Genomic DNA, 20,837 nt, shown 5'->3' with positions numbered 1-20,837 from the left:
TATCTGGTTTTCTCAGATAAAATGAAAAAAAAACGGAGCCCTGCGGAGAACCATTGGCATTCACCTACCTGATGGTATACCCGCTTAGTACAGAAAAAGAGTAAACACATTCTTCCTGACGTCCGATATACGAGAACACTGCCTCAAGAGTCCGAACCATACAAACACGGTGACGCTCTAAGTGAACCTGCTGTTGGCGAAATGGAGATCGGGGATATCGTTTTTACAAGAGCTGACTTTGAGAGCGACAATGTTCAGTGCTTGTCCTACCGAGAATTCGGTCTTGCTCTGGCAGCGAAAGAATAGAAGGACGATGACGCTGTCCATGTTTGCACAGGGTGTCCATTTCAGAACATAAGCGCACTCTCTTGTTTGCAGTGAACTGATGGCAATAGCTTCTTGGTGCCGAAGTGGTTCCCCAAATGCTCATGCCAGTGCCATCTCAACTTTCGTATCACTCTTGGCTGTCGAGCGTACATGTGTTGGCACATCGCAAACACTTAGTGTCGCTCTTTTCATTATCCTTTTCGTGTGCGTGTATGTCCCTATACAGTCAGGCACTGCCTTAGTGCCCTCCGCAAACAATATATCTCATGGTTGGAGTTGTCCTTGATCATCCCGAATTTAACCATGCAGTGGGTGATGGTCAGGCAACACAATATACAAACTTAAGGTACGGCTAAGTAGATGCCTCTCAACACTACTTTGTGCATTTGCATTAAATGCGGTTCAGTTGACAGTAAGGGAATATTTTGTATGAAAACGGCGAATTCACGTACTATATATGCGAAATCAACATTGCTTTGTTCCACAAGGCATTAACTTTCAAAGCTATAGGTCATTCTCACGTTGCAAATCCTTACCTTACGCTCCATCTATTTCATATTTTTGAATGCCCTGTTGTTCAACGTTTAGAGATAGAGACTGCTCTAATCTAATTGAGCGGGTGATGTACTCGGCTGTTAACGCCTAAACGTACGCATACAACAGCGTTTTTTGTTACTCGGTGCAATACGCATAGTACGTACCCTACGCACGTGTAGTTCAGTGCAGTGCTACACCTACAATGTTGTAACGGTGTAATTAAGTGTATAGTGCAGTGTAGTACGTGTGGAGTATAGTTATAGCATACACACCACACACATTAACTCAGACGGGACGCTCTTTAGATGACTGCTTGCAAGATTATGCTAGCACATTACTTTGTGACTGTAGTGCATCAGCAATTGTTTAGTGTTGAAGTTAATTTTGTTCAAATTTAGCTTTGCGTACACCTTAACGTGCTTTCTAGTTTATTTTGTTTAGAAATTAACGCGCACTTCCTCCTATAAGATAGCACAGAAAACAGTACTACTTTTTAGGACTCCGTAATACTAAAAGTGTATCAAAGCACATTGTATATGAATTTCATTGTGCTCGTAATGGACATTTATTATTGCAACATGGGTCGCTATCAATCAGCCTATAGTTCTTTATACGCAGTGAAGTGTGCCCTCATTTTGTTAACCAGCATGTTTCATCGAAGAACGCACAGACATAACATGACATTACAAAGCGCTCTATGTTCAATAATACTCTCATCGTGAAGTCAAAATTCAAGAAGTGCGTATGGAGCCTGCATCTTCTGTTCGTACCGTGAATATATTGTTTACGTAGTGAGACAAACATGAGGGAGGGCTAATAGCGTGGACCGCGTTTCCTTCTCTAAGCCGTGCCGCTCTCTAAATGGTTTTCTGATGTGTTGACTCTCTATTCACCACACCCACGTGATTAACTCTTGGGACATGTTCCTTTCTATTGACACGGTCGTGTTCATTCAGGCTGGCGTGGTTCGTAAGCATAGGGCGGAGAAGTCTTTCCAGGGCACGCGACCTAAGAGAACTGCTATTCCACTATTTTCAACAAGCAGCAAAATGAATGACTTATGACTCCACGCGCATCATCATTATCGCTCGCCTTTGATAGCAAGTGCACGCCACTTGTCGTTTCTGCTTCGATTGCTAACGACTGCAAGTTTGCTGACTGGCAGGACCTTGTTGACTATAAACGTACATATGTATATTCAGCCAATTTAGAATTCTTTACCGTCTATATCTTATATAAATTAAAGTGCCCTTGCACCACTTCAAATTAAAAAAAAAGAGCGATTTTAAATCCTCTAAATGTTTCTGTATACCAGCTCCATCACCTCATCATCATTCATTTTTTCATAAAACACGAAGACAACGTTACCATTAACCGTACGCCCTTACTTCCGCTTGCGTATAGTCAGGAACACCCTACTGAGTAACCCGCATGATTGTCATGCGAGGCAAGGCAGAACAGGGGTGTGACAGAAAAGTAGTAATAATAATTGAAAAAGATGCACGTCTGAAAAAAGATATGATTATAAGAGATGCCTTAGTAGAAGGCTTCGGATATTTTTACCACCTCGAGTTCTTTAACTTGCGCCTTCATCTAAGTACGCGCGCTTAAAGCATTTTAGCCTCCGTATAAAATGCGTTTGCCACGGCCTGCATCAGATACCCCGACATTAGGGTTAGCAGTCAAGCAGCCTAGACCAGCTTTGTGGGTGGCTTAACGGCAAACCGTGCTCAGAGGCGTTACAAAACTGATCCTCCTCATATATGAAGCCATCGAAGGTTTCACCCGAATCACATCGAGGGAACAATGTCCCAAAATGACAAACACCTTCAGAGAATATCACTCTCGCTTTTTTCAATATTGAAAGGTGACTTGCGCACAGAAGTCTTTTATGTATCAAAATGTTGTCTCTATCAAATAAACAGCGTAAAGATAGAGCAATTGCAGGAAGCCTTGCAAAAGCGAAATATTGTAAAAGCTTACTCATCTTTCTTTTTAAAATATTCATAAAACTGCATAAGATGCCAGGACTATCTCACTGTGCTTTCTTTTACAGCGAAAGCTGTTATGGGATCAAAACTCGAGTCACGTGCAGTTCTAGGCCGCCGCCGCCGGTGTCCGTAATCTCATCATGCGAAATTAGTTAAAAAAACCTAGCACCAAAGACACAGTGGGGGTTGAAAACCGCGTCTGCTGGGTGCCAGCCCAGTATCCTACCACTGAACTACGCCGGTGCTTGTTTGGCAAACCTAGCACCAAAGACCCAGTGGGGCTCAAACCCGGGTACGCTGGGTGCCAGCGCAGTATTCTACCACTGAGCTACGCTGGTGCTTGAGACTTGTTGGCAAACTTGCCTTCGGCAGGTTTGATGTGGGGAAAGCAATCGCGTTAATACGACCAATAAATCGTTTCACAACAATGAGAGAACAACCAGTCGCCACGGAATGCGAATAGCGTAACGAGTGGGCCGGCCGTCCTATGCTCCACCCCATTACAAAACCTTCTTCATGTTCAGCTATTAACTGTGACGCATCCCCACTTGAGTCAAAACTTCTAATCGTCGTGAGCCTTTGCATAAATACTGCGCGCAAAATTTCTTGCAAGTGTTTAGCGTATACCACGCTTCTTAGGAAAATGACGAAAAAAAAGCATAGACATTGCCGGCTTACTACCCAACAGTTTATTATTAATGCCCCAGTGGGTATCAAGCATGTGTGCTTGCAGTAGTTACCTAAGAAATCTTTTGAAAAGGCTCTGAAAGGTCGTTCTTCTAGCTTCCGCTGTGCCTGTGCTACGCCTTCCGCACATGCTTGGCTTTTTTTATTAGTTTTGTTACTCCTCTCCTGCATTATTTGCCCACAACGCGACAGTTCCAGGTTTCAAGTTGCGCATGCGTAAAAAGGATCTCTCAAGGAATGAATGCTGCAGTTGTGCGCATTTTGAAATTCTTCAAGTATAGTGTAGTATTCCCACTAAACATCTGAACGACGTGAAAGCAGTGTACACTCTAATGCAAAAGGGTGTTAAAAGGGTATGTGGTTCATCCTTTTGGAGACTAATGGGGCTGCCACAACCAATAATCCCATATAGGACTAACGGCACCGAGTCTAAGATTTAGTCCCCACAGACGAGCTCAAGGGACAAATATTTAGTCCTCACAATTGAACCTTAGTGAGTAACCCTCAGTTCCACAATTCACCTCAAAGCACTAACATTTAGTCCTCACATTTGCACCTTGTAGAGCGACTGTTAATCCCCACATTTACACCTTACCGGGTGACCGTTAGTCCTCACAGTTGCACCTTGCCGGACGAACGGTTGATCCACTCAAATACCCCAATCGGATGAACTTTTTCTCCCCAGTTCAAACAGTGTTTTTTGTTTTATTTTCCGCCAGGCTCAATACTTTTTTCTCTTGTTTTTCAGCGCAGTGAGCAACAAACTTCCCAGAAAAGAACACGCGAAAAAGTAGTTAGCCACCTATATGTAACTGCTTTCGCAGTCATGGCAAGAAAGACGAAAGTAAGACATCGAAATTTTTTATTTTTCAACATACAGATGAAGTTTCTCCATTCTGCAAAGTGAATTCATGGTGAAGTGTACAAGTCCGGTCTCGTTGTCACATCTTGTACAGTCCTTGTGGAGCTCCTCCAACGGAAGCGATATATGACAGGCATTGCATACGCCAGCGCACGCAGCCTCCTGCATGTTGTGTTCCCACGGCTGCACGTACAATGATATAGTGAAAATAGTGAGACACACGTGACAGAAGACAAAGACGCACGCATATGACAAGTACGTGCACGCTATTGTATGCAGGAACAGCGCAACCTAGAAGTAGTTACTTCGTAACTACGGAAGCGAAAAAGACAAGGACAGAAAAAACAGCGCTGCTTTAAAAACAAGCGTTAAAATATGACACACAAACAACTTTACCTTCACATCTCGCACAGTCCTTCTGAAGCTGCTCTGACGAAAATGATGGATGACAGGCATCGCAGACGCCAGCGCACACAGTCTTCAGCACGGTGTTTGCCAACGGCTGCACAATAAGTATGTAAAATAGTGAGTCACGCGTGACAGAATACAAATGCACATGAGAAATACGTGCAAGAGGAAATGAAAATATACGGGAGATATGACGTGCTAATTTCACCGTGATGTCACGCATCGTCAAATACTCATTTCGATCACCGTAGCGCAACAGCTTCGGATCGGCGGCCACAGCCACGACTCCGTGAACCACCGTGCCGCTAACAAGTCGGCGAGTCCTAAGCGAGCGACGTCGTTCAGCTCGAGCAAGTGAACGCGAGACCAAACACGGTGCTGCACGCGGAGTGTCTGCCGCCAGCGAACTTCGAAGAGGAAAGTGGGCGTACGCTTGGCCGCCACCACGAACAGCGCCGAGCTGGTTTGGAGCTAGCGACGAATAAATCGACGGTAATGCGGCCCTTTTCCAGAAACTCGAGCGAGTGCAGCGCGCAAACGCGAGTCCGCGGCCGCAACTAACGGACGGCGCCGAGCTGCTTGCGACTGACTGATGGGAAAGCCAACTGTAATGGCGACCAATTTTCAGTGAGTTGCGACGCTAGCGAAAGCCCCGCCAGCCCGGGCTGGTGCACTTACAGCGCGCTACATACTACAACCAAGCTCTTTACGAGAACCCGCAACGTGTTTTCGATGACTCCCAACACAGCGACGAGGTCTCAGCGCAATATCATCAGCCCAATATCGTCAGCCCGGAGCTCATCGCGGCGGCGAAGACAGGCGAGCACTCAATGAGCGAGCGTACGGGAAGCTGACGGCAATGGCGGCATTGGCAAAGTAGAAGCGTACTGCAGACGCCGAAACTGACCTTCGCGATGCATTTCGTGCGTGCGATATACAACACGATCGAGCCCGTTGCCGGCAAGCGCGATCCGTATCGCACACGCGACAAGTATAGCAGAATAAAGAATGATAACCTACTTGCCTTAGACTCCAGCGCTGTTTTCTGCCCTGAGTCCAACTGAAGTATATATCCGATAGGCCTGTAGTCTTCTAGTCCCCCATATTGGCCTTCCCCACTGTTGCTGTCGTGTGTTCGTCATGACTATCTTGAAGCCAGAGATATACAGCGCGGTGAGGTGACGTGTCGCGACTTGCTCCAGACTTCATGGGTGCAGCGAAACGCAAAAGCAGCAGACCACACTCATCCAAACGTACACACAAGCACCACGTCGTAATTCTTAGACCGTCTAATCCAGGCGGCCGTGGTCGAGCACTCCGAGCGCGACGCAACGCGAACCGTCGCCGGTAAAGTGCGGAGAAAGACTCAGCCAGCGGAGGAGGAGAGGGAGGGCTGGTCACCTTGGCAACGCTTTTCGCGCTGCCTGCAATACCCGGGCGGTTCATCCATTTGGAGCGTGTTTGGAGAGTAAGTGGACTCGCGTGGCACGCTTCCCTCTGTGGTTGCTCCTCAACGGTCTATCCGTTCATTGCGTGTGCCTATTGGGATCCGTTACTCCCTTTTCGGGTAATTTTGCCTTAGAGTGCAGTGAAAGCATATGTTCGTTATGGTCCCTACTTGTGCACACTGTGGCACATAGAAGATATCGCAATAATTTTCAGTGTTGTCAGACCACATGGCAGAACGATATTGTCACATGACAGTGTATGAGCCATCCGTTCAGGCTTGTGCTCGCTTAGGAGTGAAGGACGAAGCGAACGTAGAAGAAATGTGAGGTTTAACGTCAAAAACCACTTTTGATTATGAGAGAGGCCGTAGTGGAGGGCTCCAGCAATTTTGACCACCCGGGGCTCTTCCTCGTGCATTCAAATCAGAGCACACGGGCCTACAACATTTTCGCCTTCATCGGAAATGCCGCAGCCGGAATTTCATCTCACTACCTGCGGGTCAGAAGCCGATAACCTTAGCCACTAGACCACTGCAGCGGGGCGTAAAGAGAACATTGTTTTTTTTGTCGGCTTGTGGGAGAGACGTTAACTTGTGATTGTCTGTATTATATCGCTCGTGGAACTGGTTGAGGTGCTGGGTACGTGCACCTCCACTCCCTATTTTTAGTCATCACACCAAGCAGCTACACCTCCCACAAGAAGAAGCAGCCGCCACCTGCGAGAAATATCTCCAGAATTCGATCCCTTGTCTCAAGACATGACAACGTCGACTACAAACCAGGCGAGTAAAACCAACGACGCCGCTTCTTCTCTTCCCCGCATGTTATAGGGGCGAAGCTCTTTAGGGTGTGGGTTTGTGCATCCTCCGGTGGTGTATGTAGCCACCGGTGGCACATACCTGAAAGAGCGGTTCTTAGAATGTCCGCTGGATGGCAGCACTTGTATATTGCCGCGAAGCGTATTGCGGATAGTGTTGCGCATGCCGATACCACCGGCACGCGGCCTTATCGTTGTCCAAGACGCACCGCGATTCATCTGCGAAGATCGTCGCCCGCACGTCGACCATTCGTTGATTACGAGATAGCCCCAGATTCTATGGCGACTGTTATACCTCCTTTTTTTGGGGGGGGGTATCTCGGATGGTGAACGCGCCTTGCAATCCAGTGGGGCATTCTGTTCCCCGACGGCCGTCGAACACGCTGTTCGCCACCCGCTAAGCCAATGTGTATACTTTCCTTTAGTGGGCGAAAGTCCGCCAAATAAACGGATTCCCTTCTATTTCTACGAGCCTCCCGGTCTCCTGTTTTCGGGCTATCCTCACTTTTACGTGACATCTGGCGGAGGTGCTGGGTATGCACAAGAACCACCTTAAAACAGCCACTGCAGAGAACAAGGACGCTGAAGACACAGATACTCGAAGCAGCCGCCGCCTCTATATAGAGGCGGCGGCTGCTTCTCTAGATAGACGAATGGACGGACGGATAGACGTACGTATAGATGGACAGACTGATAAACGCACACACAGAAAGAGGGGTGTACGCATGGACGGACGGATGGACAGACAGATAGAGGGACGGCCACACGAACAGACGCATGGACGGATGGATAGACAGACGGAAAAACGGAGGACGCATGAAGGGACGCCTGGAGGGACGCATGGAGGAACGCACATACAGATGGCGGCACCGACGGTCACACGGATGGACGAACACACAGATGGACGCATGGACGGACGCATAAATGGACGAAAGCAAGAACATATGGGCGGACGAAAGCATGGAGGGACTGACGAACGCTTCGCCCAAGAAATCATCCTTCACTCCGCGGATATGCTGTGATCTTTTTCTTGCACCGCAAACACCCCGCTCATTTCACGGAGACATTCTTGAAGATATTGGTGACTGGATATACCACTTCAATCGAGTTACCAATATCAGCAAATGGGATGAAGCTCGCAAACTGTAGGGAGCTTACTTCTCGTTAAAGGACTCTGCCAAAACGTGGTACGAGAATAACGAGGTTTTTTTTTTTCGCGTCGTGGCAAGAGCTCAGCCGGCAGCTCCACGATGTGTACCGCAGTGGCGAAAGAAAGGTGAGAGCGGAACAGGCCATCTCGTCTAGGAACCTCCGACCGAACGAGAGAGTTTTGATATTTCTAGAGGGCATAGCTTTATTCTTCAGGCGCGCAGACCTTGTGATGTACGAGGAAAAGAAGATGCGGCACTTGATGCGTGGCCTAAAATAGCAGCTTTTTGCTGGACTCGTACGCAATCTACCGAGGACTGTGGCTGATTTCATATGTGAAGCCACCACAATGGATCGTACTCTCTAGCAGTGGACGTCACAGTACGAACGCCAGGTATTTACCGCTGCTGCATGCTCCCTTTGAAGCTTATAGCCAGACTTAGGCCCTCGTAGATATCATAAGAAGTGTCGTGCGGAATGAGCTGCACAAACAGCAAGTGGCGGTACCCCAACCACCTGTGAACAGCACTCGCAGATGCCATCTAAAATGAAATCAGACAGGTGGTCGCCCCACTCGCACCACCAAGACCTGAAATTTCTGTTCTGATTTACGCGGCGTCCCTCAGACCTTTTGCACCACACGCTCCTGCTCCCACTATGCGTACAATGAATCGGGCTAGCCGAAAATTCCAGCGCACCTTTTTGACTCCGCCAGCCGCGTCAAGGTTCCCGAGCGCACCCACATATCTTCCGTCCAGATCAAGACAGAACACTACAAAGGCACGCGTGTGGTGTACGTTGAATAACCATCCGCTTCCTACTACTGTGGCAAAACGTCCATCACAATCGTCTGTATCGCCAACAAAGTCTCCGCGGCTTCCACCCTGATGGCCGGTGCCCGCGCTACGGTGAGTGCCCCGCGAACTCGAAGCGTACCAAACGGGCCAGCAAGCTCGTCGTCTTGGTCAGCGCCAGCAATCACGATCACCATCACGTCACCTAGATTGTCTTCGTCCTCTTATGCTTCTTTTGTAAGCCTGTCACCGAGTCTCCATGGGAGAAACTAGGAACCGTGGTCCGAGGGGTGAAGCCGCGGCCAACGAACAGTCTAGGCTCCTTACATAGAACGAACCGACGACGACCGTTTTAATTTTCAGTAGTTTCCGAAAGTCATAAGACTGTCTTTGCTGACATCTCCGTATACGTCGATAATCATGTTGTCATAGCCCTCGTCAAACCGGTGCTGATTATGCGATTACGATCAGTGCCCTCCCATCCGAACTGAGGAAAGTAACTACCCCTTTGCAAGGGCCCCCTTTCCCGAAGGCAGATGGCCATCTCGTGGTGCCGACCGGAATGTGCACAGCGCGTATTCAAGTACGTGCATTGACGTTCACACGGTGTTTTCTCGTATTAATTTTGTGCTCCCGTCCACTCATCCTGGGACTAGATTTTTTTCACGAATACGGGCAATCATTAATCTATGAGAGTTGCTGGTGTCCTTCTACTAGCAGTTTTATCCTGAATCGGAGAACATTCACTTATTGAAGACTGCCCTACGTGTATCCCCCTAATCTTTTACTCTGCCCCCTCAAAGCAGCCTCTTTGTCGGTGTTGAATATGACGAACACTTCCGCGATGCTAGAAAACTTATCTCTGCTATTTGTACAACAAATATGCATTGCCTGAGATATCGTTCAGCCCAGAAACGTTCCCGTCGGCTACCACAAAGTGATGTGGGCATGTTTCAAGGCTCAAGCCATATTTCTCGCGTCACCAATCGCACGTAGAGTGAGTTTTGATTCAATTACAACTTTTTGTTGCTTTTCTGTTTCTTTTTACAGTGTCCTTTCCAGTTATTTTTCTATTTAGTACTGCAGTGAAAGTAGCCCATTTATTTTTCCTTACGACACACTTTCTAGCTCATATATAATGACGTGCTTTCTTTACTTAATTTGTCAGCATTCCTTAAGAATACCAAGTTTCAAGTAAGTTTGCAGCTACGTAGAAATAACTATTAAACTATTTATTGATGAGTTGCTAATCCTCGTAATTTACTGATGCTGCAATTAAAAATACTCCACACGGAAGTAAATAAAGAAAACATGCCCATGTAAGAAATGTTGAAACGTACAAGAAACGACAAGCACGAAATGCTTCAGAAATGGTTAGCTGCATGTCTTCTATATATTCAAAATATATTTTTCTCTTTCTTTTTGCTGCACTCTATTTTTAGGAGGAAGAATATATGAGAGAGAAGGAGCGCTAGGGAGGCCAATCAGTGCAAAATAACCAGTTTGCTACCCTACATGGGGGAACGGGAGAGGGGGGGGGGTGAAAAGAAGGAAATGAAAGTGTCGGAAAGTGAGCACATTACACTGCAGGTGCATACAAACGTCGTCAGTAAGAGTCCCTCAATCTGACGTGAAACGTGACATCAATATCACAGCTGCTTGTCCAGGTCAGCTTTTTCGCAAATCTTTAGCAGTTCTTGATCGCCTTCAGCTGTAGCGTTATTTATTGACGACATGCAAGAACAGATTTCACAAAGCTTGGTTTATTGTCATGCCGCACCTCTGTTTAGCTCTTATACGTCAATGCTACGCCAGAAAATTTGCAGAATAGTATTAATCGTGTATGTGTATTATCGAATATGCAGAGGATACGTAACTGCCTGTGTTTATTATTCTTCCTCATCTAATGGCCTCTGTTGCTTGAGTTATGTGTGTCCAGAAATAAGTTTGACACTCAGTCAGACATGCGTGACTTTTTCTAACCCTTCTAGACAGGATAAATGTACATTTCATTTGTTATTGTGTGAAAGAAACATGAATATGAAAGATTACGAATAACTGCATTATTATGACGTACGCAAAATAAAAACACCACGGCTTCTTTATGTACCCATGCACCTTCTATACAGCTATGTGTTTCGCTGCTTTCTTTGTCAGCGATGTCATGATTGCCAAGATGCGTCTCCTGTATACGTGGTTATTACGAATTACGTTGAGTAAACACATTCTCTCTTTATCCGCTGCATCTTCTACAATTGCAGTGATTGTGACAGCGTTGTAACTAAACACCTCACAAGGCACGCTATGCTATCCCAACCAACCAACAAGACTTGAAAAAACAAACCTCAATGTATTATATATCATTACTTATATTTACCTGCTATATAAGAACAAATATAAATAGTTTTTTTTTGCTTTCCACCAGCACCGGAAGCTGCTTCACTGGTTACAAGCATGCGAGCCTGTCGTTTTTGATGATGGCGGCTAGTGCTTAAAAGTTTGCTCGACCAACGACCAATGGCATTCTGGGTGATAAAAAACGCTTCCAATTTTCATCAGACAAATATCTGTTGTATCAGTTGTGCAAGGGGAACTCCATGGGAGAGTCAGTCGGAAAATAAATAAAGGCACTGCCTAAATTATGCATATATAGTTTGACCTTTTTTTCTCACAAATAAATGGCCTCAAAGCAAAATTGTATGTCCGAAATGTGATATTGTAACGCACCCTCAAATAAACTCTTTTAATACGCTCACGTACGCTGGGCGAACTTGTGCCCGAGAATAATAGCACAGCTAGATTGTCTCGAGGATTCTCTTCTGCCTCTTCTTCTACGTTCGTCTTTTTTTCCAACACGGTTCGCGCGCAGCTGGGTCCCACAGGCTCGTGCGTCGCAAATCATCTAGAAGGCACAAGTATTTGCTAGCGTGCGTAATTTGAAGTCACATTGTGTCAATGCCCCCCTTTCCAGAGTGCATCGTCCCGATGCTTGTGTCGAACTGGTCGCATAGCAGTCATTCACAAACCCTCGTCGGGGATGTCGTTAACGTCAAAGAACGTTGTATCTTCAGCGTTTCATTGCCTGTCGTGATATGGTTTCATCCTGACGACATGCACAGTTTCCGTGCGATGCCGCCGTCGGGATTGAATATCCTGTCCCTCTGGCATAACTTCGTAGTTGAGCGAGCCGACGCGACGGAGCACTCTGTACGGACCGAAATAGCGGCGAAGCAGTTTTTCTGACAGGCCACGTATTCGTACAGGAATCCACACCCATACTCTGTCTCCTGGTGCGCACTGGACGTCTCTTCTTCGCAGATTGTATCGATGCGTGTCGGTTTTTTGCTGTTGGAGAATGCGATATTGTGCCAGCTGTCTGGCTTCTTCTGCTCTTTGTATGTAGTCGTGAACGTCATAGTAATTCTCGGGCGTCTCGTCAATAGGTAACATTGCATCTAAAGGTGTCGTTACCGTCCGGCCAAAAACAAGTTGTAATGGCGTCATCCGTGTTGTCTCTTGCATCGCAGTGTTATAGGCGAATGTTGCATAGGGTAATATTTTATCCCAAGTACGGTGTTCTATATCAACCTACATTGACAACATATCAGCCAGCGTTCTGTTCAGTCGTTCCGTAATACCATTTGCTTGAGGATGATATGCCGTCGTTTTTCTATGACTGGTGTGCGTCAATTTCATGATACATTTCATCAGGTCGGCCGTAAATGCAGTCCCTCGGTCCGTGATCAACGCTTTTGGAGCTCCGTGCCGCAGTACGATGTTGGAGACGAAGAATTCGGCTACTTCAACGGCTGATCCTTTAACAAAAGTCGCTGTCTCGGCATATCTGGTTAAATAGTCGGTGGCAACTATTATCCACCGTTTTCCCGATGACGACGTAGGAAATGGGCCCAATAAGTCCATTCCCACTTGTGTGAATGGGGCTTCTGGTGGTTCTATCGGTTGAAGGAGACCTGCTGGTTTTAGCGGTGGTGTTTTACGTCTTTGGCAGTCCCGGCAGGTTCTGACATAGTGTCGTACAGAGCTAAGCAACTTCAGCCAGTAGTATTTAGTGCGGATGCGTGCTAACGTTCTGCTTACTCCTAAGTGTCCAGCTGATGGATTGTCGTGGCAAGCCTCCAAAATCTCTGGTCGCAGAGGTGAAGGGACGACAAGCAGGAATGTCGCTGTATTGTTGTCAAAGTTCCTTTTATACAGGATGTTGTTTCGTAGGACAAACGCTGACAAGCCACGGACAAAAGGTCGTGGAACATCGACAGACTGTCCTTGTAGGTACTTGATCAAGAGGAGTATCTCAGGGTCGGATCGCTGCTGAAGTGCCATCTCTGATGGTGCCACAGCTCCCAAGAAAATAAAATCTTCACCATCCTCGGTGGAAGCAGAAGCAGCAGGTTGAATCGGAGCACGTGACAAGCAGTCCGCATCACTGTGCTTGCGACCTGACTTGTACACAAGCGTGATATCATACTCCTGTAATCGCAAGCTCCATCGTGCAAGCCGTCCACATGGGTCCTTGAGATTACCCAGCCAGCATAGCGAATGATGGTCGCTTATAGCCCGAAAAGGCCTACCATATAAATATGGTCGAAACTTGCTGATAGCCCATACCACGGCAAGGCATTCTTTCTCGGTCGCTGAGTAGTTCACCTCAGCTTTCGAAAGAGTGCGACTGGCATACGCAATGACTCGTTCTTATCCGTTTTGCTATTGGATGAGCACGGCCCCAAGACCTAAATTGCTTGCATCTGTGTGGATATCAGTTTCCGCTTCCTCGTCAAAATGCGCCAGAACAGGATGGCTTTGAAGGCACTTCCGTAGTTCATTGAAGGCATCCTCTTGTTCGGCAAGCCATACGAAAGGCATTTCCTCTTTTGTCAGCCGTGTCAGTGGTTCAGCAAGTCGTGAAAAATTTTTAACGAACCGTCGATAATAGGCGCAGAGACCTGAAAATCGCCTAACAGCCTTTTTGTCTGTTGGCTTCGGAAATCTTGCTACGGCCTCAGTTTTTGCAGGGTCTGAGCGGACGCCTTCTGCACTGATGACATGGCCGAGAAAAAGGAGCTCACGGAAGCCGAAATGACAATTATGCGGTTTTATCGTCACGTCCGCTGATTTGATCGCAGTGAGCACGGCCCGGAGCCTTTCCAAATGTTGCTCAAAGGTAGCAGAGAAAACTACAACATCGTCGAGATAAACCAGACATGACTGCCATTTAAGACCACAGAGCACTGTGTCCATCATCCGTTGGAATGTGGCGGGTGCTGAACAAAGGCCAAAAGGGAGTACCTTGAACTCGTATAAACCGTCAGATGTCACAAACGCTGTCTTTTCGCGATCTCTTTCGTCAACTTCTATCTGCCAATACCCACTTTTAAGATCCAATGAGGAAAAATACCTGGCATTTCGCAGCCTATCCAGAGTGTCATCAATTCTTGGCAGAGGATAAACATCCCGTTTGGTGACGGCATTCAGCTTCCGATAATCAACACAGAAACGTAAGGTTTGGTCTTTTTTCTTCACAAGAACAACAGGTGACGCCCATGGACTTGATGAAGGCTGGACTACATCGTCCTTGAGCATTTCTTTAACCGGATTACCAATAGCTTCGCTTTCTCTTGGTGACACTCCGTAGGGATGCTGGTGTATGGGCCTCACTGACTCGTCGACAATGATGCGATGTTTGGCGACAGGAGTGCGTCGAACCTTAGATGACAACGAGAAACATTCGGCGAATTCCCTTAAAAGACCCTCTATTTGCTCTTTTTCGCTCGGTAGTAGGCCTGGCTCGATGTCGATGGCTGCAAGGACAGACTCCACGTCTTCGAAATCAGAATCATTGGTTTCAAAAGTTCGCAGCTCCGTAACCTGGACGAAATCATTCAGACTGGCGATGACGGTTCCTCTTGCAACATGCTGCAGCTTATTTCCAAAGTTTGTGAGTAGAACGTTTGCACATCCGTCACGTAACTTAACAAAGCCTCGTGCCATGCAGATCCCTTTTTGGAGTAGTAAGGCAGTGTTGTTGTCAGCAAATCCTTCGAATTCACTGAATGCTTTGTTGTTTACGGCGGCAGATATGCTCGATCTTGGCGGCACCATGACGCCATCATCTGCAATACAAAGGTCATATACGTTTTCTTCCGTTTCAAAGGTAGCAATCGCGTGCCTAGTCGAGAATGAGACGGAAGATTCTCGCAATGTAATTACAGCGCCATTAGCTCGTAAGAAATCCATGCCGATAATCAAGTCTCTTGAGCATTCCGGCAGCACAATAAAACTGGCGACGTACGTGAAACCCCGTATTCCGATTCTTGCTGTGCATATTCCAGTAGGGTCGATGAGGTGCCCTCCTGCTGTGCGAACTTGTGGTCTCTTCCAAGGAGTCAGCACTTTCTTTATATTTTAGAAAGTCCGCTACTCATCACTGAATAATCTGCGCCGGTATCTACCAGTCCGATGACTTCATAGCCATCAACGAACACACGTAAATCGGAAGCAACGTCACTATCGAAGCACCGGTTTCTGAATCGGTCGTCGTTGAGAGTCAGCACTGGAGGTTTTTCTGCATTAGCGTCGACAGCGGCCTTGCCTCCACAGGTCGCTGACTCCAGTTTTCCCGACGTGGGCTTGGGGAACGAGACCTTGGGGAGCTTGCTGAAGGTCGGGGGCTAGGCGATCTATACCTCCCCGTTGTCGTTGCCCGAGGTCGGTGTCGTTGGAAGCCACTAAGGTTTGACGACCTGACAGGTATTCTTCAACTTCGAAGGGACGTTCACCATTTCGTGGTCGAGGTGCATTAACAGGAAAACCACGTAGTCCTGCATGGCGGTAGTGGCACGTTCGGTAGAGATGACCAGGCTCCCCACAGTGATAACACAGCGGTATCTTGTCGGGGGTGCGCCAGACATCGCTCTTCCTTAGTCTCCTCTCTGGCGTTTGCTGCAGGGTGCTCGGCGGCATCGGGTACTGCATAGGTGCAGCCGCCGCGACGTCCGCACGTCCTGGAGGTCCTCGTAGTAGCACATCAGCATACGTCATTCTCGTCTTCTGTTGCAGTGGCAGCCCTGGCTGTGCGTTGCTCGAAGGTTCGCGTACCACCTGCCTGACCTCCTCAAGGATCACATCGGCCAGAGACGAAAGCATTGGAGTGTTCTGGTCAAGATGCTGCCTCTGCAGCTCTTCTCGCACAACAGACCGCACCAGCTCGCGTAGTGCTTCCGTGCCGTTACCGAAGGCTGGTGGCAACATGTCCAAGGAAGTGACGATCGCATCCCGGTTGTATAACCTTGCTCGCTGTTGTAGCGTCCTTTCCATTGTAGTCGCCTCGGAACGAAACTCGGCGACGGTGCGCGGCGGGCTTCGAATTAGTCCGGCAAAGAGTTCTTGCTTCACGCCTCGCATCAGATGGCGCAGCTTCCTGTCTTCGCTCATATTTGAATCCGCTCGGTGGAATAAGCGAGACATGTCTTCCACATACATGGCGACAGTTTCGTTATTGCGCTGATTTCTTGTCTGGAGCGCAGCTTCAGCTCTCTCTTTGCGGTTTGTGTTCGGGAAAGCAGCGAGCAGCTCCCGTCGAAAATCATTCCATGACCGGGAGGTGGCTTCGTGGGTTTCATACCACGTTCGTGCGCTATCTTCCAGTGCGAAGTAAACACTTCCAAGTTTGCGCTCTTCCCCATATCCGTTAGCCTTTGCGACGCGTTCAAAGTGCTCAAGCCATTCCTCTGCGTCCTCGCAGCTTTCGCCGTGGAAAGGCTTTGGTAGCATTGGCTGGTTTACTACAATGTTGGCTGGGGTGACCTGAGCTGTCATGTTAGTTGCGTACGCGTTCACAGCCGTTGATGTTCCAAGCGAAGTCGATAAAGGTGAAAATTCAGGACCCTCACCACGTAGGCGTCGACTGCAGCGCTGATGAACAGGCGTCAGCTCGTTGGGTCGAAATCGCTGTGGTTCTGGACTATGCTCCGTCACTCGAGAGGGGCTTGGCATCACACCCAGCACTTCCACCAGATTTGTAACGCACCCTTCAATAAACTCTTTTAATACGCTAACGTACGCTGGGCAAACTTGTGCCCGAGAATAATAGCACAGCTAGATTGTCTCGAGGATTCCCTTCTGCCTCTTCTTCTACGTTCGTCTTTTTTTCCAACACGGTTCGCGCGCAGCTGGGTCCCACAGGCTCGTGCGTCGCAAATCATCTAGAAGGCACAAGTATTTGCTAGCGTGCGTAATTTGAAGTCACATTGCGTCAATATTCATAAAACTAATGTAGAACACTCTTGGCAGAAAACAGCTTGTTTTAGTAAGTATACGGAAACAATCATTGAAAGTTGTGAAGGAATACGTCTGTTTAGGAAAGGTATAATGACAGCGAAGACGAACCATGAGAGGGTAGCAACTACAATAATGATATTGGGTTTAGCACATTCAGTGAGTATCATCAAAGCATAAATTGTTGTTTTGTCATCATACACCAAAAGGGCATTACGTAACAGCCGAAACTTACCAGTACTTACCTACGGAACAGAAATCTTTCGAGGAGGGTTCAACCTAAAATGAGGACGACGCAGCCACCAACTGAAAAGAAAATGATGGAGTAACCTAAAGGGGAAGAAAAGAAAGCAGTATGGGTTAGGGAAAAAAACCGGGGTTAAGTATAGCATAGTCGAAATTAAGAAGAAGAAATGAATATGGGCCGGGATAATAGCGCGTATAGGCAGGATAACCGCTGGTCATCAAGTATCGCAGACTGAATTCCAAGAGAAGGCAAATCGGGTTAATTGTTGGTATATAGGAGACGCATTCTCTTGCAATGGGAGTAATCAGGCTTATATTGATTATGATCAAGTCACTCCAACTTCGAAAACGAGGGAGCGGTCTCCATCTCGCTTTCACTGCCCATCCTACAATCTGCTCGCCCCTTACTTCTTCATGAAGCATGTGAACAATGTCAATACTGAACATGGAGATTAGGTTACCGCGCTTGTCGACTACACGCTGTTATTATTGACATCAGTTGGTCACGTACAATGGTCAGGCGAGACACGTAATAAAGGGTGGGCTCCTTCATTGCAAAAAAATGTAAAAGACCATTCACTACTGATAATTCTTGTATATGAACCAATAAACATTTTGTGCTTTCGCGACCTCGCGTGACTCACTCTGATGGCATCACCAAGTGCACCAAAAGGACAGATAGACTCTGAGAAAATAACTGCTCGTTTTTCTTTTTTGCATATTCGTGGCGGTTGAGGGCCTTTTAAATTTCGCGTTCTTGTCGGACAATCATTGGAAGTTAACGTTAAACAGGCAAAATCTTGCGCGACCATGAAGCCCTCCCCGCTTGTGCGACGGGATTGAACGGGCCATGTGCCGACTTCGGACGAAGAACTCTTTCAGCAAAATATCGATATGCAAGGCAGATTTTCTGCGTGGGTGATTGAAGACGACAGGAAGCAAAATGCCGCAAAAAACATTGAGAGGACTCGCGGAGAGGTTTCACTGTAGGGACACTTTTCAGGGCCATAAAAACAGAGGGCAGCAAAAATGAACAATTTAATAAAGACGTGATGGAGAAGATAGTGATTCCGAATCCCCACGGGACAAAAAATTGAAACAGGGAAATCCTTTCCGCGCACTTTTTTTTTGCGAGAGATCGACTATTGAATGCGTTCGTTGAAGAAAAAATTTTTACCAAGAAGACGGAACGTCTTGCTAGCATGTCCTGATCAAGAAAGTCGAACAAAAAGGAACTGACAAAATACGCCAAACTAAAATATCAATGAATGAGCAACCACGCTGTCGCGGACGATGCGCGAGGGCACACGTCAGGACGCGAGGAAATGAATTTTCCGGCAAAGTTTCGCGTCGGGTAGCAAGAGATCTATTAGGATTCGCTCGGAGCTGATTTTTTATATACGTTTCGCTACTATTTATTTTGCGCAATATCTTCAATACTAGTTTTCCAAAATATCAATTTTGCTTTTCCCGTTCGGTTCGCTTGAGTGCAGCATGGAAGCCTTGTCTTAAATCAAGCGTTGCTTCTTTATATATGCACTCTATGCGCACACGTATTGTTTTTTATTGAAGATGGCCTGGCTGACGTCTTTAGATGCGGCTGAGAAGGCGAAGAAGCACAAGTCCCGTGGATCTCAGCTTACGTACAGCAGCTTCTTCGTGAGAGCGTTTGTGGTGTCAGCCTTCCTTAATTCATTCGTTTTTGTCTGTGACACACGCACTTTTTCAATGTGTCTTCTCGGAAGTGTCACATTCCAATTTTTTACGTTTATAAACAAAAAGTTGTGAAATGCTGCTCTTTCCGAAAATGAGGTAGGTATATAGGGATATGGCCAGATTTAGAAGGAAATGAGAAATGGAATATCTCCGAATGAATACAAATTATTTGTGCTAAACGTCATTATTCGTTTTAACGACGTCCAACCACGTCGTTGATATGTATTGCTTAACGGCAACAAGTTGCGTAAAGTATTCAACAGAAATGAGACGCCATATTCTGTTTCGTTTGTAATTCGAGATAGTAATGAAACATTTTCTATTACTGCGTGCCAGAGACATTACTGTAGTTGCTTGGTTCATGACGTGAATGGTTTTAAAGTGCCAGGATGCTTTTTCGATTGCCTTTGACGGTTGTTTGTGCTCCACGTGCAGAGGTAGCGCTACTCTGTTTATATATCTTCTGTGTGAGCGACTACTGCTGAGCAGCAGTGAAGCCTGCCGACTCATAAGTTTTCGTAAGAAGGTATTGCCGCACGCTGTTCTAAGAAAAGCTGTAATTAAATTGTGAAGAATTGAGGAACATGCTTATAACCTTTTAAGAGTATAAACGTTGAAGCATGGGTCTACCCGTAGAGATGTGTAATGCATCACTAGGACTCAATCGGCAACGTACGTGCCCAATCTCATATAAAACGACTCAAATGGAGTGCCACAGACAAAATGCAAGTAAGGTTTAACATGGTCCATGTTCCCGTTATTACAGGCAGCAACAAAATGACAAAGAATCAACAAAGATTAAAAGTACACAAAAAATTAACATCCCTAGTAATAATAGTTAACTGTTATTAACATAACTACAAGAGAATGTTACCAAGAAATAGAGAACGTGAATAAAGGGGACTCGCTTGCTGGATTTTGTACTCACTGGTTGTGCCCCCGCGATCTCCGACAACAGCGCAGCTCTGGCCGTCTGGCTCGCCCAACGCCATCTCCTGACGCCGACAAGATCTCTCGCTGAGTGGTGCCCCGTTGTCCGACTCCTGTGACCGTGTCCAACTTTACTATTTTCTCCTTATTTCCGTATGTGGTCTCTCTGTCCGTGCGCCTCTACCTATCTCTATGTCTTTAATTTCTCCCTATCCTTTTAATCTCTTCTTACCCCCATCCCTCGTGAGCTACTGTTGAGGAGTCCTCCCCTGAGAGACGGTAATGGGGCTCACTTTTTTCTTCTTTTCTCTCTTTTAAGAATCACTTCCCCCATCGAATAAAGATAATGAGTGGTTTTAGAGACCCAGTTAGTCACCAGTATAAAAAAAATACGATAAGAGTAACAAAAGACGCAGCACTATACGGTGATAGATTTTTTTATACCAACTAATCGATTATTTAACACAGCATTGATTATAGCATACAGGCTCTTTTATTATTTTTCGAATATGGGCATGTACTTAGTGCCTTGTTGAAGATAGTACACTTAAACATCTTTTGAACATGCATAGATATGGCTAATCGATTCTGATAGTTACAGAAGTACTTTGTAGTTATAAATGTAATTATTGT

The sequence above is a fragment of the Rhipicephalus microplus genome, chromosome 7, assembly GCF_043290135.1.
Source record: "Rhipicephalus microplus isolate Deutch F79 chromosome 7, USDA_Rmic, whole genome shotgun sequence".
Classification (NCBI taxonomy): Eukaryota; Metazoa; Arthropoda; class Arachnida; order Ixodida; family Ixodidae; genus Rhipicephalus; species Rhipicephalus microplus.
Note: the sequence above shows the minus strand (reverse complement) of the source record.